General features: G+C 34.6%; 1 long non-coding RNA gene across 1 annotated transcript in view; it reads left to right on the forward strand.

Moving 5' to 3' along the window:
- LOC125960954 (uncharacterized) overlaps positions 1-21,669 on the forward strand; it is a 265,018-nt gene that overhangs the window by 11,715 nt on the left and 231,634 nt on the right. The gene's annotated exons all lie outside the window — the stretch shown is intronic.

Below are 21,669 nucleotides of genomic sequence, written 5' to 3' on the forward strand. Positions count from 1 at the left end.
TTTTGTGCTTTACTGATTTTTTCCTTTATACATCCCTTCAGATTTTCATTAATATTTTTTATTTTCTGAATATCATCTTCTGAGAGGGGTATGTTCAAGTCTCCAAGTGAGAGTAAATTTGTTTTTTTCTCTTACAAACATCTGGATAGTTTCAGCAAAGCTAATCCCCCTCATTCTATCTTTATAATCTTGAAATTTGTGAAACTAAGCTCATTTCAAATATTCTACCCTGTCATGAAAAGAAAACTATCTTCCCATTTTAGAATCTGTCCTTAATAAACCCCATCCTGTCTTATAGAATTATGTAACTTCTTATATTACAATTTTTACATCTCCTCTTTGGGCCAAATATGTGTAAGTTTTAAAATATAAACTGTGGTATTAAATCAACTAGGTTCCTTATTCCCAGCACAGTATTTAAATGACCCTTTTGATACTTTGAACATTGGGCTCTGAAAAATTTAGTGAGTTTTGACACACTTTGCTCTTGAAACCCTGAATAACCAAGGCATTAAGTCTGAAAACTATAGTCTCAGGAATCAACATCTTGAGGCCTTTTTAAACTGTCATGGGGGGGGGGTAAATTCTTTTTATGTTGTTAAATTGAATTTGTGTAACTGTTGACATAGTTATAAAAAAACTTGTTAATCTTTATGGAGCTCTGCAATTTTAGATGCCATATTCAAACGCCTTTCTAAAATTTTAAGTTGTCAAATGAACTTTAGCAAGCACATTTACGCAAGGTATGCATAATTCATTTCATCATACATTTTATAGTGATTATACCCATATGATAATTATTTAAATGAGTTGATTACTGTGTACCTAAAATCATGTTTTGAGATAGAAAAAAGAAGGGGAAAATCTAGAAATATGCTTTCAGATGGTGACAGAACTTTTGGAAATAAAAGATTATCACAAACATTATAAAAGAAATAAACCATAAAATTATATAATCTAGTGCACAAATTGTTTATGTACTATAAGTAATGTTAGGAAAAACAAACACAAGTTGGAGTAATCAAAATAGGGTTTATTTTATGAAAGTTTGTTTAAAATATCCTATAGAGTCTCCGTGTTATGAAATTATATTACAAAAACTTAATAACCAATTAATAACCAATTAATAACCATTAATAACCATTATTAATAACCAATTAATAACCATTATTAACCAATTAATAACCAATTAATAACCAATTAATCTTAATAACCAATCATAAATAGCAATTTTATTAATAAAAATACTAGGTGTATTAAATTTTTGTCCTGTTTATGTAACTTAGTAGACAAGAAGTTATGCTTTATATGTGTCTTTGAGGGAAAATACTTCTCTTTAGGGACAGGGACCTGTCCACAGTCTCCATATATGTAAGCCTTGGATTTACCTGGCCAGGTATTCTAGAAATAAAAAAGAATTTGCAAGAATTTATTTACCGAAATTCAGCATTATCTCTGGTTGTTTCATTTGGTTACTCCAAGTGAAGATATTATATGAAGATAATAGCGTTTTGGGCAAGATATACTAATTTCTTGGTTGAAAACTCTACTCTTGATGATGATTGAAATGCCTAACTTTGTTCCAGTATGTCATTTTCAACATGAGAAAGAAGGGGAAAAGGAAAGAAATGGTAAATTTAGTTGAGGAATTTAGTCATAAAATAGCATTTGTGTATGTGTGTGTGTGTGTGTGTGTGTGCGCATACACATATAAAATTGGCAGGGATAATGTAGATTAGCTGGAGGAAGTGAGTGACTGCATGACAGATATTTGACCTCTTTTTTCAGATAACCATTTATTCTCTGTGATTCCTCTCTGTAGGAATATATATATCTTTGCATCCACAAATGAACATATATCAATACCTTCACACTTTAAAAGTACTTAGTAAATGTTCATTGGATCATCTTCAGGGAAGATTTCCCAAAGAGCTGCCTCTTAAGCTCAATTTCAAATAAATGAAATTATCCAGAGGCAGATTTCATCATTTATTGAATGTCGGCTATTACTGAATGTCAGTTCTGAGAATTTAAAAAAACAAAACAAAACCATCTGAGTTTAAATTTAGAGATAGGAAGGAAAAATCTAATTTTAACAAAAAATTATGTTTGTCATTAAGGACTAAGAATTGAAATGTTTTGGTGGCACCAAGGATAATCATGCATACTAAGCAGAAGGAACATTATAAGTAAAGTATAGGAAATGAGAAACTGGCAATTTCAGGAATGCAAATTCCTGACAATCAGTGCTTGGAGCATAGGATATAAGGGAGGAAATGGGAGTAGTGAGTTCATGAGAGCCTTTTACCTTTACCGTGCTGGCTATAGGAAGTCAAAGCCTACACCTGGAAGCCAAGGAAACCTATCAAAATTTTATATCCTACTTGGGTAAAAAATTTTCAAGTACATTTTAATCTATTGCAGTAGAACTCTCAGAAAGTCATACCATTGGTGAGTACATTTATGAATTTAGAACAGAATGCACATTTAGAAAGCAGTACAAATGCCTTCATCCTCCTCCTGAGCTAAACGTATCTCCCTGTCTAACCATTGCTTATTATTGGGACTTGCTATAATGACAGCAGCAAAAGAGCTGAAATCCACTTAGGCAATTAGATATCATATTAAAGCAACATTGGAGTAGCAGGAGAATGGAACCTCTATTTTAGACTGTTAATACTTAAAAATAAGTATAATACAATGATCATAGTTATTAGTAGCTGCATATTATACCCACTAAAATAATCACTAAAGCAGTTCAGTGATACTAGTATTCATGGATGATGACAGTTACCAATCCAAACAAGTACACACCAACTAGAAACTAATGAACCACCTATCCCAGAGCTCAGTGCTTTCTGGTGACAGAAGTCACCAAAGCCTTTAGTCACTGCAGGCTCATGACTGTTTGAGAACATCGGAAAACATATTCAGCAATGGAAAATCACTCATCGTGCCTGAGAAATATTCTACTTATCAAGGTTTTAGGGATTAACAATTGAAAATAGGAGGGGGAAAAAAAGCTCAGCCTTAATATAAAATGTTTATATTAAATAATAGTGACCTACTTCACATCAATTAGAAAATGAGTATGGTTTTTAAACAGTATCCTATGACTACCATAATTTTAATGTTAGCAATTATGTTGAACAATATTCAGAGATTACTGGAATGTAAAGATAAGAGAAGCTTTCCATTAGGTGTCTATGTCACCCTTGGCACTCACAACAGACAGTTCTTATTCTTTTGGAAAAGAAAAAGACAAGTCTTATTTGGTTAAAAAAAAAGTCTGGTATCATAAGAGATTTTCTATTTTACTCTTCCACCCCTATCTCTACTCCTATATCTCAGGAATTTTCAGAAACTAATTCAATAGCTAAATTTAACTCTGTTGGTGTGTGGTGGTGCTGGTGGTGGTGGTGGTGATCTCAAGAAGTAGAAGTAGTTATTGAAAAAGAAATTTATTACAATGAAAAGGAAGGGCTAGTAGATATTCAGTTAATTCTAATAGTCTAATAATATTGTATATCTCTTGTATAGAAGAAAAACTAAAACTGGGATTTCATGTGCCTGAAATTTGTTTTATATCTAAATAAGATAATTTTTTGGGGGGGGGGATATTGCACAACAGTGTTATTGGTATGTCACGGTACATGTAATTTAGCAATCACATTGTCTAACTCAAACAGGTGGCACAGTCTGGCAGATGGTAGTAAGGATTTGTTTATAAGGCTCACAGTTTCTTGCAAATGTCTTGCCTTGTTCTTCTAAAATTTTGTGTGTTTGTGTGCAGATACCTAATCATATTCATATAAGGTGTGCTATTTTATATTTTGACACTAAGTTGTTGATTACATATAGATTTGTTACCCTGATAATTTTTTCTATTAGTATTCATTCAATGCCTAAACAGCAAACTTTTCTGAGTACCTATATGCCAGGTACTATTCTATTTCTTTTATTAAAATATATTTCACATATAACATTGTATAAATTTAAGATGTACAACATGTTAATTTGATAGGTTTATGCATTGTAATGTGATTGTCATTGTAGCAATAATTTGTACTTCTGTCATGTTATATAATTAATCATTTACTTTTAGTGGTTACAATAATTAAGCTCTAGTTTCCTAGTAAATTTGATGATTATAATACAATATTGTTGTCTATATTCTCTATTTTGTGCATTAGCTCTCTAGGGCTTGTTTACTACTTATTACAATTTGTACCCTTTAAACAAGGTACAAACTATTTCTCTACCCCATATCCCCTGGAAACCACCATTCTACTCTCTGTATTTACCAGTTCAGCTTTTTAGAGTCCATGTATGAGTGATATAGTACAGTATTTGGCTTTCTCTGTCTGAGTTATATCACTTCACATAATGCCCTCAAGGTCCATCTGTGTTGTTGCAAATGGCAGGGTGTCCTTCTTCCTCACAGCTGAATAATACTCCAGTTTGTGTGTGTGTGTATCACATCTTCTTTATCCATTCATCCACTGATGGGCACTAAAATTGTTTCCATATTTTGTCGATTGTGAATAATGCTACAATAAATATGGGGTACATATATCTCTTTAATATCCTGTTTTCATTTCCTGTGGGTATATACCCAGAAGTGAAATTGCTGGATCATATGGTAGATCTGTTTTTAATTTTTTGAGGAACCTCCATATTGTTTTACACATTGGCTGAAACAATTTACATTCCCACCAACAGTGTACAAGGATTCCCTTTTCTCTACATCCTCACCAACACTTGTTATCTCTTGTCTTTTTAATTATAGCCATTCTAACAGTTGTGAGGTTATATCTCATTGTGGTTTTAATTTGTATTTCCCTGATGATTGGTGATGTTGAGCATCTTTTCATGTACCTGTTGGCCGTCTTTGGAGAAATGTCTATTTAATTCCTCTGCCCATTTTTTAAACACTTTTTTTTTTATTGAGTTGTATGAGTTTTTTTTTAAATATATTTTGGATATTAACCCATTATCAGATATATTGTTTGCCAAAATTTTCTCCCATCCTGTAGGTTGCCTTTTCATTTTGTTAATTGTTTCTTTTCCAGTATAGAAGCTTTTACATTTGATGTAGTCCCATTTGTTGATTTTTGCTTTGTTGTTTGTGGTTTTGGTGCCATAACCAAAAAATCATTGCCAAATCCAGTATCAAGGTGCTTCTTCCATACAATTTCTTCTAGGTTTTGAATTACTTTTTGTGAGTACTGTAAGGTAGGGGTCCAGTTTCATTGTTCTGTATGTGTTTATCCAGTATTCCCAGCACCATTTGTTGAAGAGATTCTCTTTTCCCCATTAGATGTTTTGGGCTCTTTTGTCAAATATTAGTTGACCTTATATGTTGGTGCTTAATTCTGGACTTTCTATTCTGTTCCATTGGTCTGTGTGCCTATTTTTATACCAGCACCTGCTGTTTTTAGTTGCTGTAGCTTTATAGTATAGTTTGAAATCAGGAAGTATGATACTCCAGCTTTTTTCTTCTTCCTCAGGATTACTTTGGCTATTTAGGGTCCTTTATTGTTCTGTACAAATTTTAGAATTGTTTTTTCTATTTCAGTGAAGTATGCCATTGGAATATTTTTCTTTTTGATTTTGGTTTTTATAACAATTTGCATAGCTAATTAAATTTGAGAAAATATTTCTCTTTTAATTTGATCACATGATCTCACTTTGGAATTTTGATGAGGAAATTGTGTTGAATTTATAGATGGCTTTGGAAACATGGACATTTTAACAATATTAATTCCCCTGATTCATAAACACATAATGTCTTTCCATTTGTTTTTGTCTTCTTCCGTTTCTTTCAGCAAAGTCACATATTTTTCATTGTGCAGTTTTTTCACTTTGATTAAATTTAGTCCTAGGTATTTATTGTTTTTGATGCTCTTGTGAATGAGATAGTTTCTTTATCTCTTTTTCAGATGTTTCATCATTAGTATGTAGAAATGCAACCGATTATTGTATGTTGATTTTATAGCTTGCAACTTTACTGAAAGTTTCTATAGTTTTTTGATTGACTCTTTGGGATTTTGTGTATAGAAAGTTGTATCATCTGTAAACAGCAAAAATTTACTTCTTCCTTTTTGATTTAGATGCATTTTATTTTCTTTCCTTGCCTAATTGCTCTAGCTAAGACTTCCCCTAATATATTGAATAAGAGTGGTGAGAGTGGGCATCCTTGTCTTGTTCCTCATCTTTGTGGAAAAGTTTTCAGTTTTTCTCCATTGAGTATAGTGTTAGCTCTGGGTTTGTTGTATATGACCTTTATTATGTTGAGGTATGTTCCTTCTGTACCCAATCTGTTGAGAGTTTTTATCATGAAATGATGTTGCGTTTTGTCAAAAGCCTTTTCTGCATCCATTGTAATGATCATATGGTTTTTATCTTTCATTCTATTAATGTGATATATTTATTGATTTGCATGTGTTGAACCATCCCCACATCCCAGGGATAAATCCCACTTGGTCATGATGTATAATCCTTGCAATGTTTTCTTAAATTCAGTTTGCTAATATTTTTTGGAGATTTTTGCATCTGTATCATCAGGGATATTGGTCTATAGTTTTCTTATAGTGTCCTAACCTGGCCTTGGTATTAGGCTAAAGCTGGCCTCATAGCAGGAGTTTGGATGTGTTTCCTCCTCTTCAACTTTTTGGAAAAATTTGAGAAGGATTGGTGTTAGTTCTTCTTTAAATGTTTAGTAGCATTTTCCAATAAATCCATCTGGTCCTGGACTTTTAATCTTAGGAGGTTTTTTGATTACTGATACAGTCTGTTTACTAGTTATTGGTCTGTTTATATTTTCAATTTTTTTCCTTATTCAGTCTTGGTAGGTAGGTTGTGTGTTTCTAGAAGTGTATCCACTTCTTCCCAGTAATTTAATTTGTTGGCATGTAATCGTTTATAGTAATCTCTTATGATCATATATATTTCTGTAATATCGGTTGAAATGTCTCCTTTTTCATTTCTAATTTTATTTATTTGAGTCTTCACTTTTTCTTAGTGAGTCTAGCTTATGGCTTGTAGATTTTGTTTATCTTTTTGAAAAAACAGATTTTAGTTTCATTCATCCTTCCATTGTTTTTCTGGCCTATATTTCATTTATTTCTACTCTGATCATTATTTCCTTCTAACTTTGGGCTTAATTTTTTTCTTCTTTTTCTGTTTCCTTCAGGTGTACCGTTGTTTCAATTTCTTAATATATGCATTTATTGCTATAAACTTTCCTCTCAGAACTACTTTTGCAGCATCCCATAAGGTTTTATATGATACAGTTACATTTTCACTTGTTTTGAGATAATTTTTTTTTTGTGGTACGCGGGCCTCTCACTGTTGTGGCCTCTCCTGTTGCGGAGCACAGGCTCCAGATGCGCAGGCTCGGCAGCCATGGCTCACGGGCCTAGCCGCTCCGTGGCATGTGGGATCCTCCCGGACCGGGGCACGAACCCGTGTTCCCTGCATCGGCAGGCAGACTCTCAACCACTGTGCCACCAGGGAAGCCCGAGATAATTTTTTATTTCTCTTTTGATTTCTTCTTTGATCCAATAGCTGTTTAGTTTCTACCTATTTGTAGATTTTTCCAACTTTCCTCTTGTTGATTTCTAGTTTCATACTGTTGTGGTCAGAAAAAGTAGTTATTATGATTTCAGTCTTCTTAAAATTGCTAAAATGTTTTTTATGTCCAGTCATATTGTCTATCCTGGAGAATGTTCTGTGTGCACTTGAGAAGAAGTGTGTGCTGCGTGGAATGTTCTATATATGTCTGCTACGTCCATTTGTTCTAAAGTATGGTACAGTTCCAACATTTCTATGTTGATTTTCTGTTTGTGTGATCTATCCATTGCTGATTGGGGTATTGAATTCCCCTACTATTTTTGTATTGTCTGTTTTTCCCTTCAAATTTGTTAATATTTGCTTAATATATATAGGTGATCCAATGTTGGGTATGTATATATTTGCAATTGTTATGTCTTCTTAATTTATTGACCTCTTTATTATCATATAATGACCTTCTTTGTCTCTTACTCTTTTGGGCTTGAAGTCTATTTTGTCTGGTATAAGTATGGCTGCCCCTGCTTTCTTTTGATTTGCATGGAATATTTTCTTCCATTCCTTCACTTTGAACTTATGTGTATCTTTTTTTTCAATTGAACTTTAGTTGATTTACAATGTTATGTTAGTTTCATGTGTATAGCAAAGTGATTCAGTTATATATTATTTTTTAGATTCTTTTCCATTATAGATTATTACAAGTTATTGACTATAGTTCCCTGTGCTATACAGTAGGTCCTTGTTGTTTAGCTATTTTAAATATAGTAATCTGTATCTGTTAATCTCAAACTCCTAACTTATCTCTTCCCCCGTTTCCCTTTTGGTAACCAAAAGTTTGTTTTCTATGTCTATGAGCCTCTTTCTGTTTTGTAAATTAGTTCATTTGTATCATTTTTTAGATTCTACATATAAGTGATATATGATATTTGTCTTTCTCTGCCTGACTTACTTCACTTTGTGTGATAATCTCTGGGTCCATCCATGATGCTGCAAATGGCATTATTTCATTCTCTTTTATGGCTGAGTAATATTCCTGTGTGTGTGTGTGTGTGTGTGTGTGTGTGTGTATGTGTGTACCATATCTTCCTTACCCATTCATCTGTCAATGGACATTTAGGTTGCTTCCATGTCTTGGCTATTGTAAATAGTATTGCTATGAACATCCAGGTTCTATGTGTGTCTTTAGATCTGAATAAGTCCTCTGTAGGCAGCATATAGTTGGGTCTTATTTTTTTTTAATCCATTTTATCATTTACCTTCATGTTGTTTTGTAACTCCATTGTTTTTTTCTCTCTGTTTCTGTCCACCTTTGTAAATTGGTGGTTTTCTGTGGTAGTATGCTCAGTATCACCTTTTTTAATGTTTTATGAATATATTTTATAGTTACCATGAGGCTTACATAAAATATCTCATAAATAAAATAGTCCATTTTGTACTAAAAACAACTTATCTTCACTCTCCTATAAAGGCTCCACCCTTCTACTGCTCCTCTTTTAGGTTTTGGGTTTGTTGGACATATAATTAACATATATTACATTATATTAGTTTCAGGTGTACAACATAAAGATTGCAAATTGATCACCATAATAAGTCTAGTTAACATCTGTCACCATACATAGTTACAAAAAATTTTTCTTCTCTCTTGCAATGAGGACTTTTAAGATGTATTATCTTAGCAACTTTAAAATATGTAATACAGTATTAAGTATATTTTACGTTTCTGTGTTTTTGATGTCCCAATTTACCTCTTTTTTTTTTTAAAGATTTTTTTGACGTGGACCATTTTTAAAGTCTTTATTGAATTTGTTACAATATTACTTCTGTTTTATGTTTTGGTTTTTTGGCCACAAGGCATTCCCCAACCAGGGATCAAACCTGCACCCTCTGCATTGGAAGGCAAAGTCTTAACTATTGGACTGCCAGGGGAGTACTGGCTTGCAGTATCTTAGTTCCCCGACCAGGGATTAATCCAGGCCACCACAGTGAAAGCACTGAGTCCTAACCACTGGACCGCCAGAGAATTCCCCCAATTTATGTCTTTTTATGCTGTGAATTAGTTAACAATTAGCTAGTTTTAATATTCTTTTCCTTTAACCTTATAATATAGTTAACTGGTTAAAACACCATTCTAATATAGACTTACAGTTTTCTAATTCTGACTGTTTTCTTTCTCCCCACTGGTACCAGTGTGTTATGTACTTTTATATGTTTTTGTGTCACTGATTGACATATTTTCATTCCAGGTTAAAGAACTTTAAGTATTTCTTGCAAATTAGGTCTAATGGTGCTAAATTCCTTCAGCTTCTGTTTGTCTTGGAAAGCATTTATTTCTCCTTCATCTCTGAAGGATAACTTTGCCAGATAAAGCATTCTTGGCTGGTAATTTTTATATTTCAACAACTGAATATGTCATTTTACTCTCCTCTGGCCTATAAAGTTTCTACTGAGAAATCTGCTGATACCCTAACGGGGGTTTCTTAGTAGGTTACTTTGGTTATTCTTTTTTTCCCTGCCTGCCTTCAAGATTCTTTCTGTGTCATTGATTTTTGACAGTTTCTTTATAATGTGTCTTGGAGAAGAAGGTCTTTTTGCACTGAGATAATAAGGTGACTCTGTTACCTTCCTGGACTTGTATGTCCAACTCTTTCCCCAGGTTGGGAAATTCTCAACTTTTGTTTTTTAAATAAATATTCTGTTCCCTTCTCCCTCTTTTCTCCTTCTGGAACACCAGTTATTCCTATATTTGCTTTTCTGATTGAAAATGATAGCTCTCATGGAGTTTCTTCACTATTTATTTAAATTTATTTTTTATTGAAGTATAGTTGAATTACAATGTTGTGTTAATTACTGCTGTACAGATGACTCAGTTATACATATATATATATATATATATATATATACATTATTTTTCATATTCTTTTCCATTATGGTTTATCACAGGCTATTGAATATAGTTCCCTGTGCTATACGGTAGGACCTTTTTGTTTATCCATTCTATATATACCAGTTTGCATCTGCTAATCCCAAACTCCCCCTCCTACCCTTTCCCACCACCCTCCCCCTTGGCAACCACCAGTCTATTCTCTATATTCCTGATTTTGTTTCTGTTTCATATATACGTTCATTTGTGTAATATTTTAGATTCCACATGTAAGTGATATCATATGGAATTTGTCTTTGTTTGTCTGACTTACTGATAATCTCTAGTTGCATCCATGTTGCAAATGGCATTATTTCGTTCTTTTTTATGACTGAGTAGTATTCAAGTTTCTTCACTATTTTAAAATCTCAGTTCTCTCTCCTCTTCTAATTGAATTATTTCTATATTCCTATCCTCCAAGTCACTTATTTTTTCTTTTTCCTGTCTCTCATGTTATCAGTGCTTTCTACTGCATTCTTCATCTCATTCACTGAATTTTTCAGTTCCAGAACTTCTGTTTTGTTTTTTAATTTCAATCTCTTTGGTAAAGAACTCTTTATGTTCATTATTTTTAATCCTAAGTTCATGGAATTGCTTTTTAGGTTTTCTTGTAGCTCATTGAATTTCTTCATGACAACTATTTAGAATTCTTTATTAGTTAGATTGCAATATTCTGTGCCTTTGAGTTTCGTTGCTGGAGAATTATCATTTTCTTTTGGTGATACCATCTTTCCTTGATTTTTTGTAGTGTTTGAAGGTATGCATTTCTCCTTTCGCATTTGAAGTAGCAGACATTTTACTAAACTAAGGCTTTCTGTTTACTTTGAGTCTTATGTCTCAACAGGCTGGCTATTAGAAACCTTTTTTATTCCAGAGGGTGGCGCTCTAGCTCAAGTTTGTGGTTTCTTCTATAGGCACTGGCTCTTAAATATGCACTAGGCAGTGGGCACAAGGAGTCCGCAGCGGAGTTGGGGAGGTGGGGACTTAGCAAAATCTTAGGGTTTTGGGGGTGTCCACAGGGTCAGTGGGGGATCCTCAAGTGGGGCACACCCAGAGGCAGTGGGCAGTTTTCCTTTGAAGTACCAAAGCAGACAGCAGGAAACATGACACTTTGATATTCTTGTCAGCTTCCTTTCCTTTTCTCTACCTCTCCCCAGTCACAGAGGTCCTTCCTTAGAAATCCAGGTGCTGCTGGAGATAAATGGGTCCCTCCAGCCACAGCCTGCACAACTGATGTTGACATCACTCTCTGAGGAATGAATGAAATGATTTTGGCCTTGTGTTATAGTCTTGTGGGGTTTTTTTGTTTTTTTGTGTTTTTTTTTTGCGGTACGTGGGCCTCTCACTGTTGTGGCCTCTCCCGCTGCAGAGCACAGGCTCCAGATGCACAGGCCCAGCAGCCATGGCTCACGGGCCCAGCCGCTCCGTGGCATGTGGGATCTTCCCGGACCGGGGCACGAACCCATGTCCCCTGCATCGACAGGCGGACTCTCAACCACTGCGCCACCAGGGAAGCCCGTGTTATAGTCTTTATATCTCTAGAAACTTAGTTCCCAGCAACTAGGGTGTAATTTATAGTAACTATCTTTGTTAAAAGGCTTTTCAATAAAATAGTATTTTCTGTTAGACATGTTATAATATTTAATTTTAGTTTAGAAACTTAGGTTATAGAGCTGTTTGATATTGTGTTTTGTTTTTCCTAGTTAGTTATCTTGAGCTTTAAATATTTTTTTGAATATATGTCCATTTACATATATTCTAAAATGTGAAGTCAGGCATCATTTTCTCTTTATAAATTTAATTTATTTTGTGTTATTTTTTTAAGGAGTCATTTATTTTAATCATGAAGACACCTGGAAACTACAGGAAATTCATGTCATTTTGTTGTGATACTGATTGCTATCAACAGTTTGTTATTTTTTACCTGAGTATCCTGTTTATTTGAAAAGAAGCTAAATGACAGCCTGGTTCATTTTTAAATTTTGTATTAGGAGCAGAGTTTTCACTTAGGACTGTCTTAGAATTCAAAAGATGCTTGCTTCCTGGATGTTTGTCTTAGTTTGATAATATTAAAGTTTTGTGATGAACAGTATACTTGTTTTGTTCAATCTGTTTTGAAGTATATCTAATATTTTCTATATTGGTAAGTATGTGAAATCATGCATAATGTAAAATATAGAAAAATTGAAAATCTAAACTCTAGGTATCACTGTCTTCGTAGAAGTATATGTGTTTGGCAGAAATCTGGATAAAGAATCTCCAACCCTGTAAAAATCCTCCAAAGATTTCCATAAAGTTTCATACTTTAGTCCTCAGTCCCTGGATCTGCAATTTCTCTAACCCCTTGAGACATTTTGTATTAACATATGATGTCCCTCTTGCATGATGTACTATCTCATTGGTGTTACTCTTCTTGTGCTATTGAATAAGAAACAACAAACTCCTAGTGTTGCGCATACTTTGTCAAACAGTGGTTGCTTGCTTCTTTGTAGATGGTTTTTGAGGAACAGCCCATATCAAACTGAATTTTCTGATTATCCTTATGTATTTAACCTATGCTATCCTAAGTATATCTAACATGAGAATAGCCCTGTGAAGGCAACCAGAGTCTCTCTGAACGATCTTTCAAAAATCCACTTGAGGGGCTTCCCTGGTGGCGCAGTGGTTGAGAGTCCGCCTGCCGATGCAGGGGACACGGGTTCGTGCCCCAGTCCTGGAAGATCCCACATGCCGTGGAGCGGCTGGGCCCGTGAGCCATGGCCGCTGAGCCTGCACGTCCAGAGCCTGTGCTCTGCAACGGGAGAGGCCACAACAGTGAGGGGCCCGCGTACCGCAAAAAAAAAAAAACAAAAAAACCCCACAAAAAAACGGAAGTGATTTATCTTACTGTGTTATTACGTTAAATGACGTTGGTGGAGTGGTACATAAAAAATATTGAATAGTGATATAGAATGATGATTGGGGCAGGAAATGAGGAAAATAATAAAAACTGTGTTTTAATAAGGTCTGGCAACGCTAAGTTTTCTACTAGGTTATTGGTGGTAACATGGGGTTACTCAGAACCATAAAGAAGTACTAGAGAAATAATAGAACAGGGCATGCATCAGGTGGAATGTACCCCAAAACACAGTTCTTATATTTTACTCAGCTTCAGAAATTATGGATTTTTTGTAAGTTTTTTGAATTTAGGAATTAGTTCTTTTATTTAGTCTATAGCTTATAAATGCTATTATGTGACCTTACTCCTATCTGGGAGAAATGTGACTTTTTTCTTTACAATTTAATGAAGTAAGGAAAAGGTGAAAATGTTCTATTATCTTGTTTGTGCTGATGCTCATCTAGAATTTAACATGGTGGTCTGTTTGTAGGCAGCATTTTCAAGCATTCCAAGTAGATTTATGTTTCTCTGAGTTATAAAGAGCAAATATAATATAATTACATGTGTGTTGGGAAATAATGCTCCATATATATTTAAAAAACTGATTCTCTGATGAAACTCATTGGAATCTTGCTTACTGTTCATGACAGCAACACCCAGATTGCCACTCTCATTGCATGAATCATCATCACACTGGACAAGGTAACCTGTTCACCATAATACACTGGCTCAGAGGAAAGGATGTTGTTTCTCATGTGGAGGCCACCACTGCATGCCAGTGGCATGGCCCATGTCAACTACTAACAGCTTGACTACATCTGTGATTTCTCACCACTTTAGAATTTTTTCAGTTATTGATGTGTTAGCTCGAGGTATACTGACATGTTTCTTAAAAATAAACTTATGGTATATCTTTGGCTTTCCAGACTGGCTGCAGTTTGACAGCCTCTGCTTCTTATGGCAGAAACTACTCAACAATGAGCTGATAGTTTAACTCTACTTCTCTCAGCTTTTCCTGGTCCATACACCATAATAAGGCAGTTTGATTATTAAATGCAGCTGTCCCTAGAATGAGATACCCTTCACTTGTCTGCTTCCTGGGTGATAATCATGAGGAAAGGCTGGGGGGTTACAGAGACATATTTGAAGATTTTGCTGTGATCATTTCTGGGCATAGTATGTCATTCCTTATACTAACAGCAACTAGGACAGTGTGGTTGGCATACCCTATGGCTGGCAGCCTGGTTGAAAGACTGCCTAGGGGATTTGGAACTGTATCGTTAGACCATTCAAGATAGCTGTTCTCTTGCTCTCTGTATAACCCCTGCTCAATCAGTCCCTGCTTTACTATCCAATTCTGTAAATTATAGGTCTTAATCAGTAACTGCCTACGTGCTTGTCCCCTCCCCTGACACTCGTTTCCCTGATAACTGATGAGCCAACCTGATGTCAATTCCCCCTATAAATGGTAGCCTCCTCCCTGGAGTAGCGAAGATTGCTGCCTTGTCCTGCCAGCTATTTGACATACACGATGGGGTGTCAATCCAGGACCTTTTACTTCTGATTTGTAAGATTCCCTATCCAATAAATCGTGGATGTCTCTGGGCTCTTTCTTGGGTTTTGAGACTGGGCAGTTAAATGGCTTGCAGGCCTATAGGGGGTAGCCCAACAGAACTAAATCTGGTTAACTTTTATGAAAATATCTTTTTCTACTTGCATCCAACCCTTCTGGACAAAGGTCTGTTTGCAAGTAGGGGAAGGTTGGGGGGAAAAGTGAAATTATAGCTACTGAAATGAGACATACTGATTTTATGACATTGGAGGAAGAGCAAAAACCCCTAAACCTGGGAAAAGAACAGCTTAGACCACAAGAGGTGCAGGAGAGTTGTATTAACGATCTTTTTTCTTCAGAACTACGTGTGTAGCTTTTCTCCAGAAGGAAAATGCTCTGGTGCTGCTCTAACAAACTTTACAAGTATCTTAAATTTAACTGACTGCCGAGTCTGACAATAGTAGCAAGCTGTTTTGTTAACTTGTAAGTAACATAGCATGTCAGACCCTTCACAGGTTAAGACTCAACAATGTATAATTGACATCCCATTACATGTATAATTAGCTGACAGTTACTGGAGAAATGTTAAGCCTAAGATAATCAATAGCAAAAGTTTTATTTTCAAATACAGAATACATTTTTGAAATTGTATTTTCTTTGAAACTGGCTTTGTACTATTGAACATTTTGAAGTTTTCGATGACTATATAAATACTTAAAGTGAATATCCTTGTCTACAGCATCTTCCCTAAAAGTAACAAAACAAAGGTGATAATTGCTATTATATAACTTTAAAAAGATTTACCTTTCCAAATTTTTAAAGGAGTAAGTGAATGCTAACTCTGTTTTTTTTTTTTTGTTTTTTTTTTTTTTTGCTGTACGCGGGCCTCTCACTGCTGTGGCCTCTCCCGCCACGGAGCACAGGCTCCGGACGCACAGGCCCAGCGGCCATGGCTCACGGGCCCAGCCGCTTCGCGGCATGTGGGATCCTCCCGGACCGGGGCACGAACCCGCGTCCCCTGCATCGGCAGGCAGACTCTCAACCACCGCGCCACCAGGGAAGCCCTAACTCTGTGATTTTAATAGATGTTAGCGCAATAAGGACAGCCATGAAGAAACTGGATTATAGGCAAATAACATTGGGCCAAGTTAAATGGAACAAAATAGTAGTGGGCATTCAGTATTTTCTTACTATGGATCTTTGATTTGGCCAGAAATACTTTAGGGTTGGACAGAAATGAATTTAGATATGATTCATACAAATATAATGGAGGCAGATTCTTATTCTGTCTGTTTTTTCTTCTGTAAAATGTTCAGTTGTGAAGATTGAGATAAGGATAACATATTCTGAAAAATACTAGGCACTTAGTCAATGGTACTTATTTTTATTAAAGATAAAGAGAAAATATATATGAAGAGAGATGCAAATATTTATATATGTGCAGTTTTGAGATACCTTTAAATAAACATTTTAGATGACATGCATGTTAAATTATTCTTAGAAAATAGTATTTAAAAATGTAATATGTGTAATTATATAAAACTACAGAAAATAATTTTTGAATGAATTTATTAAATGATATTCTTGAGACACAAAATTATTTCCTTTACAGGAAATACTTTTTAGACAATCTTATATGTTTTTGAATTAATTATAGCATAAATATCAAAGCACAAACATGATCTACACGTGAAAAAGAACAATTAGTTTCAACTACAGTTAAGGTCTGAACCCTGAGAATCTGATAATACATTCACAAAATTTTATTTCTGTTTAAATTTTTAATGTCAAAGTTTTTTTAATAGAGTCCCATTATCTTTATAAAAGAGCTAAAGAGTTTTAGATTATTTAGATGCACGTTGTAAAGTGTTTAGTAGGTAAATACTATTCTATTATGAACTAAAACCCATGTTTTTAAAAAATTTTGCTGAAGTATAGTTGATTTACAATGTTCTTTTAGTTTCAGGTGTACAGCAAAGTGATTCAGTTTTATATATATATGTATACATATAATATACATATAATTTTATATATATATATACTTTTCAGATTCTTTTCCATTATAGGTTATTACAAGAGATTGAATATAGTTCCCTGTGCTAGATAGTAGGTCCTTGTTGTTTAGCTATTTTATACATAGTAGTGTGTATCTGTTAATCCCAAACTTCTGATTTATCCCTCCCCTGCCTTCCTTTTTGGTAACCATAGATTGTTTTCTATGTCTGTGAATCTATTTCTATTTTGTAAGTAACTTCATTTGTATCATTTTTTTAGATTCCACAAATAAGTGATATCATATATTTGTCTTTCTTCCTCTGACTTACTTCACTTAGTATGATAATCTCTAGGTCCCTCCATGTTGCTGTGAATGGCATTATTTCATTATTTTTAATGGCTAATACTCCATTATATATATATATATATATATATATACACCACTTCTTTATCTATTAAAAATCTGTCCATGGACACAGGTTGCTTCCATGTCTTGGCTGTTGTAAATAGTGCTGCTGTGAAACTTGGGGTGCATATATCTTTTCTAATTAGAGTTTTTGTCTTTTCTGGATATATGCCCAGGAGCAGAATTGCTGGATCGTATGGTAGCTCTATTTTTATTTTTTTAAGGAACCTCCATAATGTTCTCCATTATTATTCAATGGCTGCACCAATTTACATTCCCACCAACAGCATAGTAAGTTTCCCTTTTCTCTACACCCTCTCCAGAATTTATTATTTGTAGACTTTTTGATTATGGCCATTCTGACTGGTGTGAGTTGATATGTCATTGTAGTTTTGATTTGCATTTCTCTAATATTAATTAGAGATATTTAGCATCTTTTCATGACCATCTGGATGTCATCTTTGGAGAAAAGTCTATTTAGGTCTTCTGCCCATTTTTTGATTGAGTTGTTTGAGTTTTTTTGGATATTGAGCTGTATGAGCTGTTTGTATATTTTGGAAATCAAGCCCTTGTCAGTCGCATCATTTGTGAATATTTTCTCCAAGTCCCTCAGTTTTCTTTTCATTTGGTTTATAGTTTCCTTTGCTGTGCAAAAGCTTGTAAGTTTGTTATGTCCCATTTGTAAAACCCATGTTTTAATACTTACTTATTAGCCAAGGAAATAGAAGTCTATACTGAAATCCAAGGAGTTTAATGTTGGTTTTTTGTTTGTTTTTAAAAATTTTATCTCTACTGTCAGTATAGGAATTTGTTTATGTGATTTTTTTTCCACTCTACTATGACTCATTAATAGTCCACATGATTCTTTTTAGCTCTAAGAGATGACCTAATCACCTTTTGTATAAAGGAAAAATGAGAAGTCAAAAGTCCAGTGGAGGGCTTCCCTGGTGGCGCAGCGGTTGAGAGTCCGCCTGCCAATGCAGGGGACACGGGTTCGAGCCCTGGTCTGGAAAGATCCCACATGCCACGGAGCAACTAGGCCCGTGAGCCACAACTACTGAGCCTGCACATCTGGAGCCTGTGCTCCGCAACAAGAGAGGCCACGATAATGAAGGCCCGTGCACTGCGATGAAGAGTGGTCTCCGCTTGCCACAACTAGAGAAAGCCCTCGCACAGAAACGAAGACCCAACACAGCCAAAAATAAATAAATAAATTAAAAAAAAAAAAAAAAAAAAAGTCCAGTGGAAACTCAGTTTTCTTCCTGAAGCTGAATGCATTTGCATATTTCACTTTTTAGTTGAGACAACTACTTGGCTGTGTCTTCCGGCAGATAACATAGATAAGAAAAACAGTAACAATAATATCAACAAAAAAATCAATAAATAAAGATGTTTCACTTTTCCTTTGGTTTGTTATTCCATGTTACCAAAAACTGCACTGACTTTCTCAAAAGAGTATTCATAATCTTCAGGAAGATACAATAGTAAAACTATTCAATGAACAACTTTAAAAATGATAAAGTTCATTTATTTAGATGTGATTTTTAAAGTTTTCAAAGTATTAGTAACTAATGTCTGAATTCATTTTGTTATATTAAGATATATTTCCTCACATTTACGTACTAGTAATTGTTCTAGCAATAATGTACATAAACAAAAGGTCAATAAACAATTAAAAAGCATTATCCAAAATTTTTTTTTTTTTTTTTTTGCGGTATGTGGGCCTCTCACTGTTGTGGCCTCTCCCGTTGCGGAGCACAGGCTCTGGACGCGCACGCTCAGCAGCCATGGCTCACGGGCCCAGCCGCTCTGCGGCATGTGGGATCTTCCCGGACCGGGGCACGAACCCGTGTCCCCTGCATCGGCAGGCGGACTCTCAACCACTGCGCCACCAGGGAAGCCCGCAAATATTGTTTTAATATATATGATCCAAATTAAAATCGATATCATATTTTATTTGAATACAATTAACATACAATAATTGCTTTTTACAAAGCTTGCAGTCTATATAAAAATACTCTCAGGTAGGAAACACATAAAAAAGATTTTTTAATTTGTCATATTTTTACTAATGAATCTGTGTAATTCCACCAAGTACTTGTAAAATACATGATTTCTTATATACTCATTTCAAGATTAATTACAGTTGAGCGCTGGGAAATAGAAAAAAAAGTTAACTCATTAGATTAATTACCTCTTCCTATCTCTTAGTAATACAATGGGGTAAGGGAAGCTGCTGATCCAAAACTTAATAAGTTTCTCTCAATGTTTTCATATTTCAATAGAATCATTTAGAAAAGTTTATCCTGGCAACAAAGCATTGACATAAAATGCACAACTTCCACTTCTGGGCAAGATGGAATATTAGGGACTGAATTTACTGGGCTGCCTGAAAAAAACTGAAAAAAAATGCACAAGGTACATGAACGGATGTTTCTCAGGATGTCTATCAGGTAACAAAAGACAGTGTTTGTTGAGACATGAGAAAGAAATGAGGTGAGTTTTATCATTACCCAGTTGAATCAGAAACAAATGAAGTAAGCCCTCTGTTTACCCAGCTGACTGCCTTGAGAGACTTTCCAGGCCAAGGCACAAGGTGCAGGAATCCAGGCAAATCCAAGTGGAATCCTTAAGTTAAGAAATAAGAGCCAAGAGCCTGGGGATAACAAGGCAACTGGAGTTTGCACAGCAAAGTTATCTGAGAGGAGAAAGCTGTGTAAAGATAGAATTTCAGAGATCTTCAGAGACCCTATCACATGTTTAGCTAAGCATGATGAACATGTTCATTAAATTAAACTATCCAAGGTTGTAGAAATAATCACCAAAAAGGAATAGAGGCAAAAATTCCCAGAGATGCAGGACTTGGAATAGTACCTGTTCCCAACAGATAGTATGGAAAACCTCATGATTCACAAGGCGCTGGATGGAGTATAAAGAAGGCTTTAACCTTAGTAGTGGGGAGTGATTAGCCCTAGACAGAGAACAACTCCAGCCTTGTCTAAAAAAATCTTAGGAGCAAGACTCTAAAGGAAAACTAGTGTGACAATGTTCAAGAAAAATATTGTGACCACAAGAATTCAAAATTATTTAGCACCAATAAGGTAAAATGCTCAGACTGGCATCCTATTAAAAATCACTAGTCTTCAAGGAAAGAAGAAAGTATACCCATAAAAGGAGAAAATTAATCAAAACTAACAAAGATGATAAAATTATCAGACAATAACATCAAAACCCTTATTATAACTGTATTACAAGTACACACTGGACATCTATCAAGATAGACCATATACTGTGTTCTAAAACAAGCTTCTATAAAATAAAGATTCAAACCCATAGAAAGTATTCTACTATTATACACTGTGACCAAATTAGAAACCAATAAAAGAAAGACTTCTGGAAGAGCCCCCAAGTTTGGAAATTCAATAATGTAACTCTGAATAACTCATTATTCACTGAAAAAATAAAAGAATAAATTAGAAAATATATATGAACTTAAAATGAAAATATGCCTATCAAAATGTGTGTGATGCTGCTAAGGTGATATTTTGGAGGAAATTTTAGTGCTAAATGTCAATACTAGAAAAGAAGGGCCTCAGATCAAAGATCTTAGATCTAAGAAACTAGAAAAAGATAAGCATATTAAAGCCACCATAAGTTGAAGAAAGAAAATAATGAAGATCAAATTAGAAATCAGATATAAGACAGGAAAATGGTAGACAAAACCAATGAAACCAAAGACTGATTATTTGAAAAGATAGATAATATGTATCTCCCTCTAATGATTATAATTCAGATCATGATAAGATTTTGGTTGTTTTCTCACCCATTATCTACCCATTTTGATCAGGAAAACAGAGAAGACACTTAACCAATATCAGGATTGAGCAAGGTCCTACCACTAGAAAATATACTGATTTTAAAAGGAAAATAAGGAGAGGTTATAAAAAAACTTTATTCCCAATACATTTTAGAACTTAAGGAATTGACAAGTTCCTTAAAAGACACAAACTACCATGCTTACTTGAAAGAAATAGACTGAATAGCACTGTATCTATTAATGATGTTGAATTTGTAGTAAAGACAACTTTCCACAAACAAACTCTTGGCACAGCTGGCCTTATTAGTAAATTATAAAACATGTAAAGAAGTAATACCAATTCTACAAAAACTTCTGGAAAGCTGAAAAAGAGAACACTTCCCAACTAATTTTATGAAGCTACCATTACCCCGATACCAAAATCAGACAAAGACAAGTAAGAGATCCATATACTAATACACCACTTTAACATCAAAAGATCAAAACAAAATTTTAATCATATCTAACAATATAGGAAAGGAATAATTCA

This window comes from Orcinus orca, chromosome 14, assembly GCF_937001465.1.
Source record: "Orcinus orca chromosome 14, mOrcOrc1.1, whole genome shotgun sequence".
Classification (NCBI taxonomy): Eukaryota; Metazoa; Chordata; class Mammalia; order Artiodactyla; family Delphinidae; genus Orcinus; species Orcinus orca.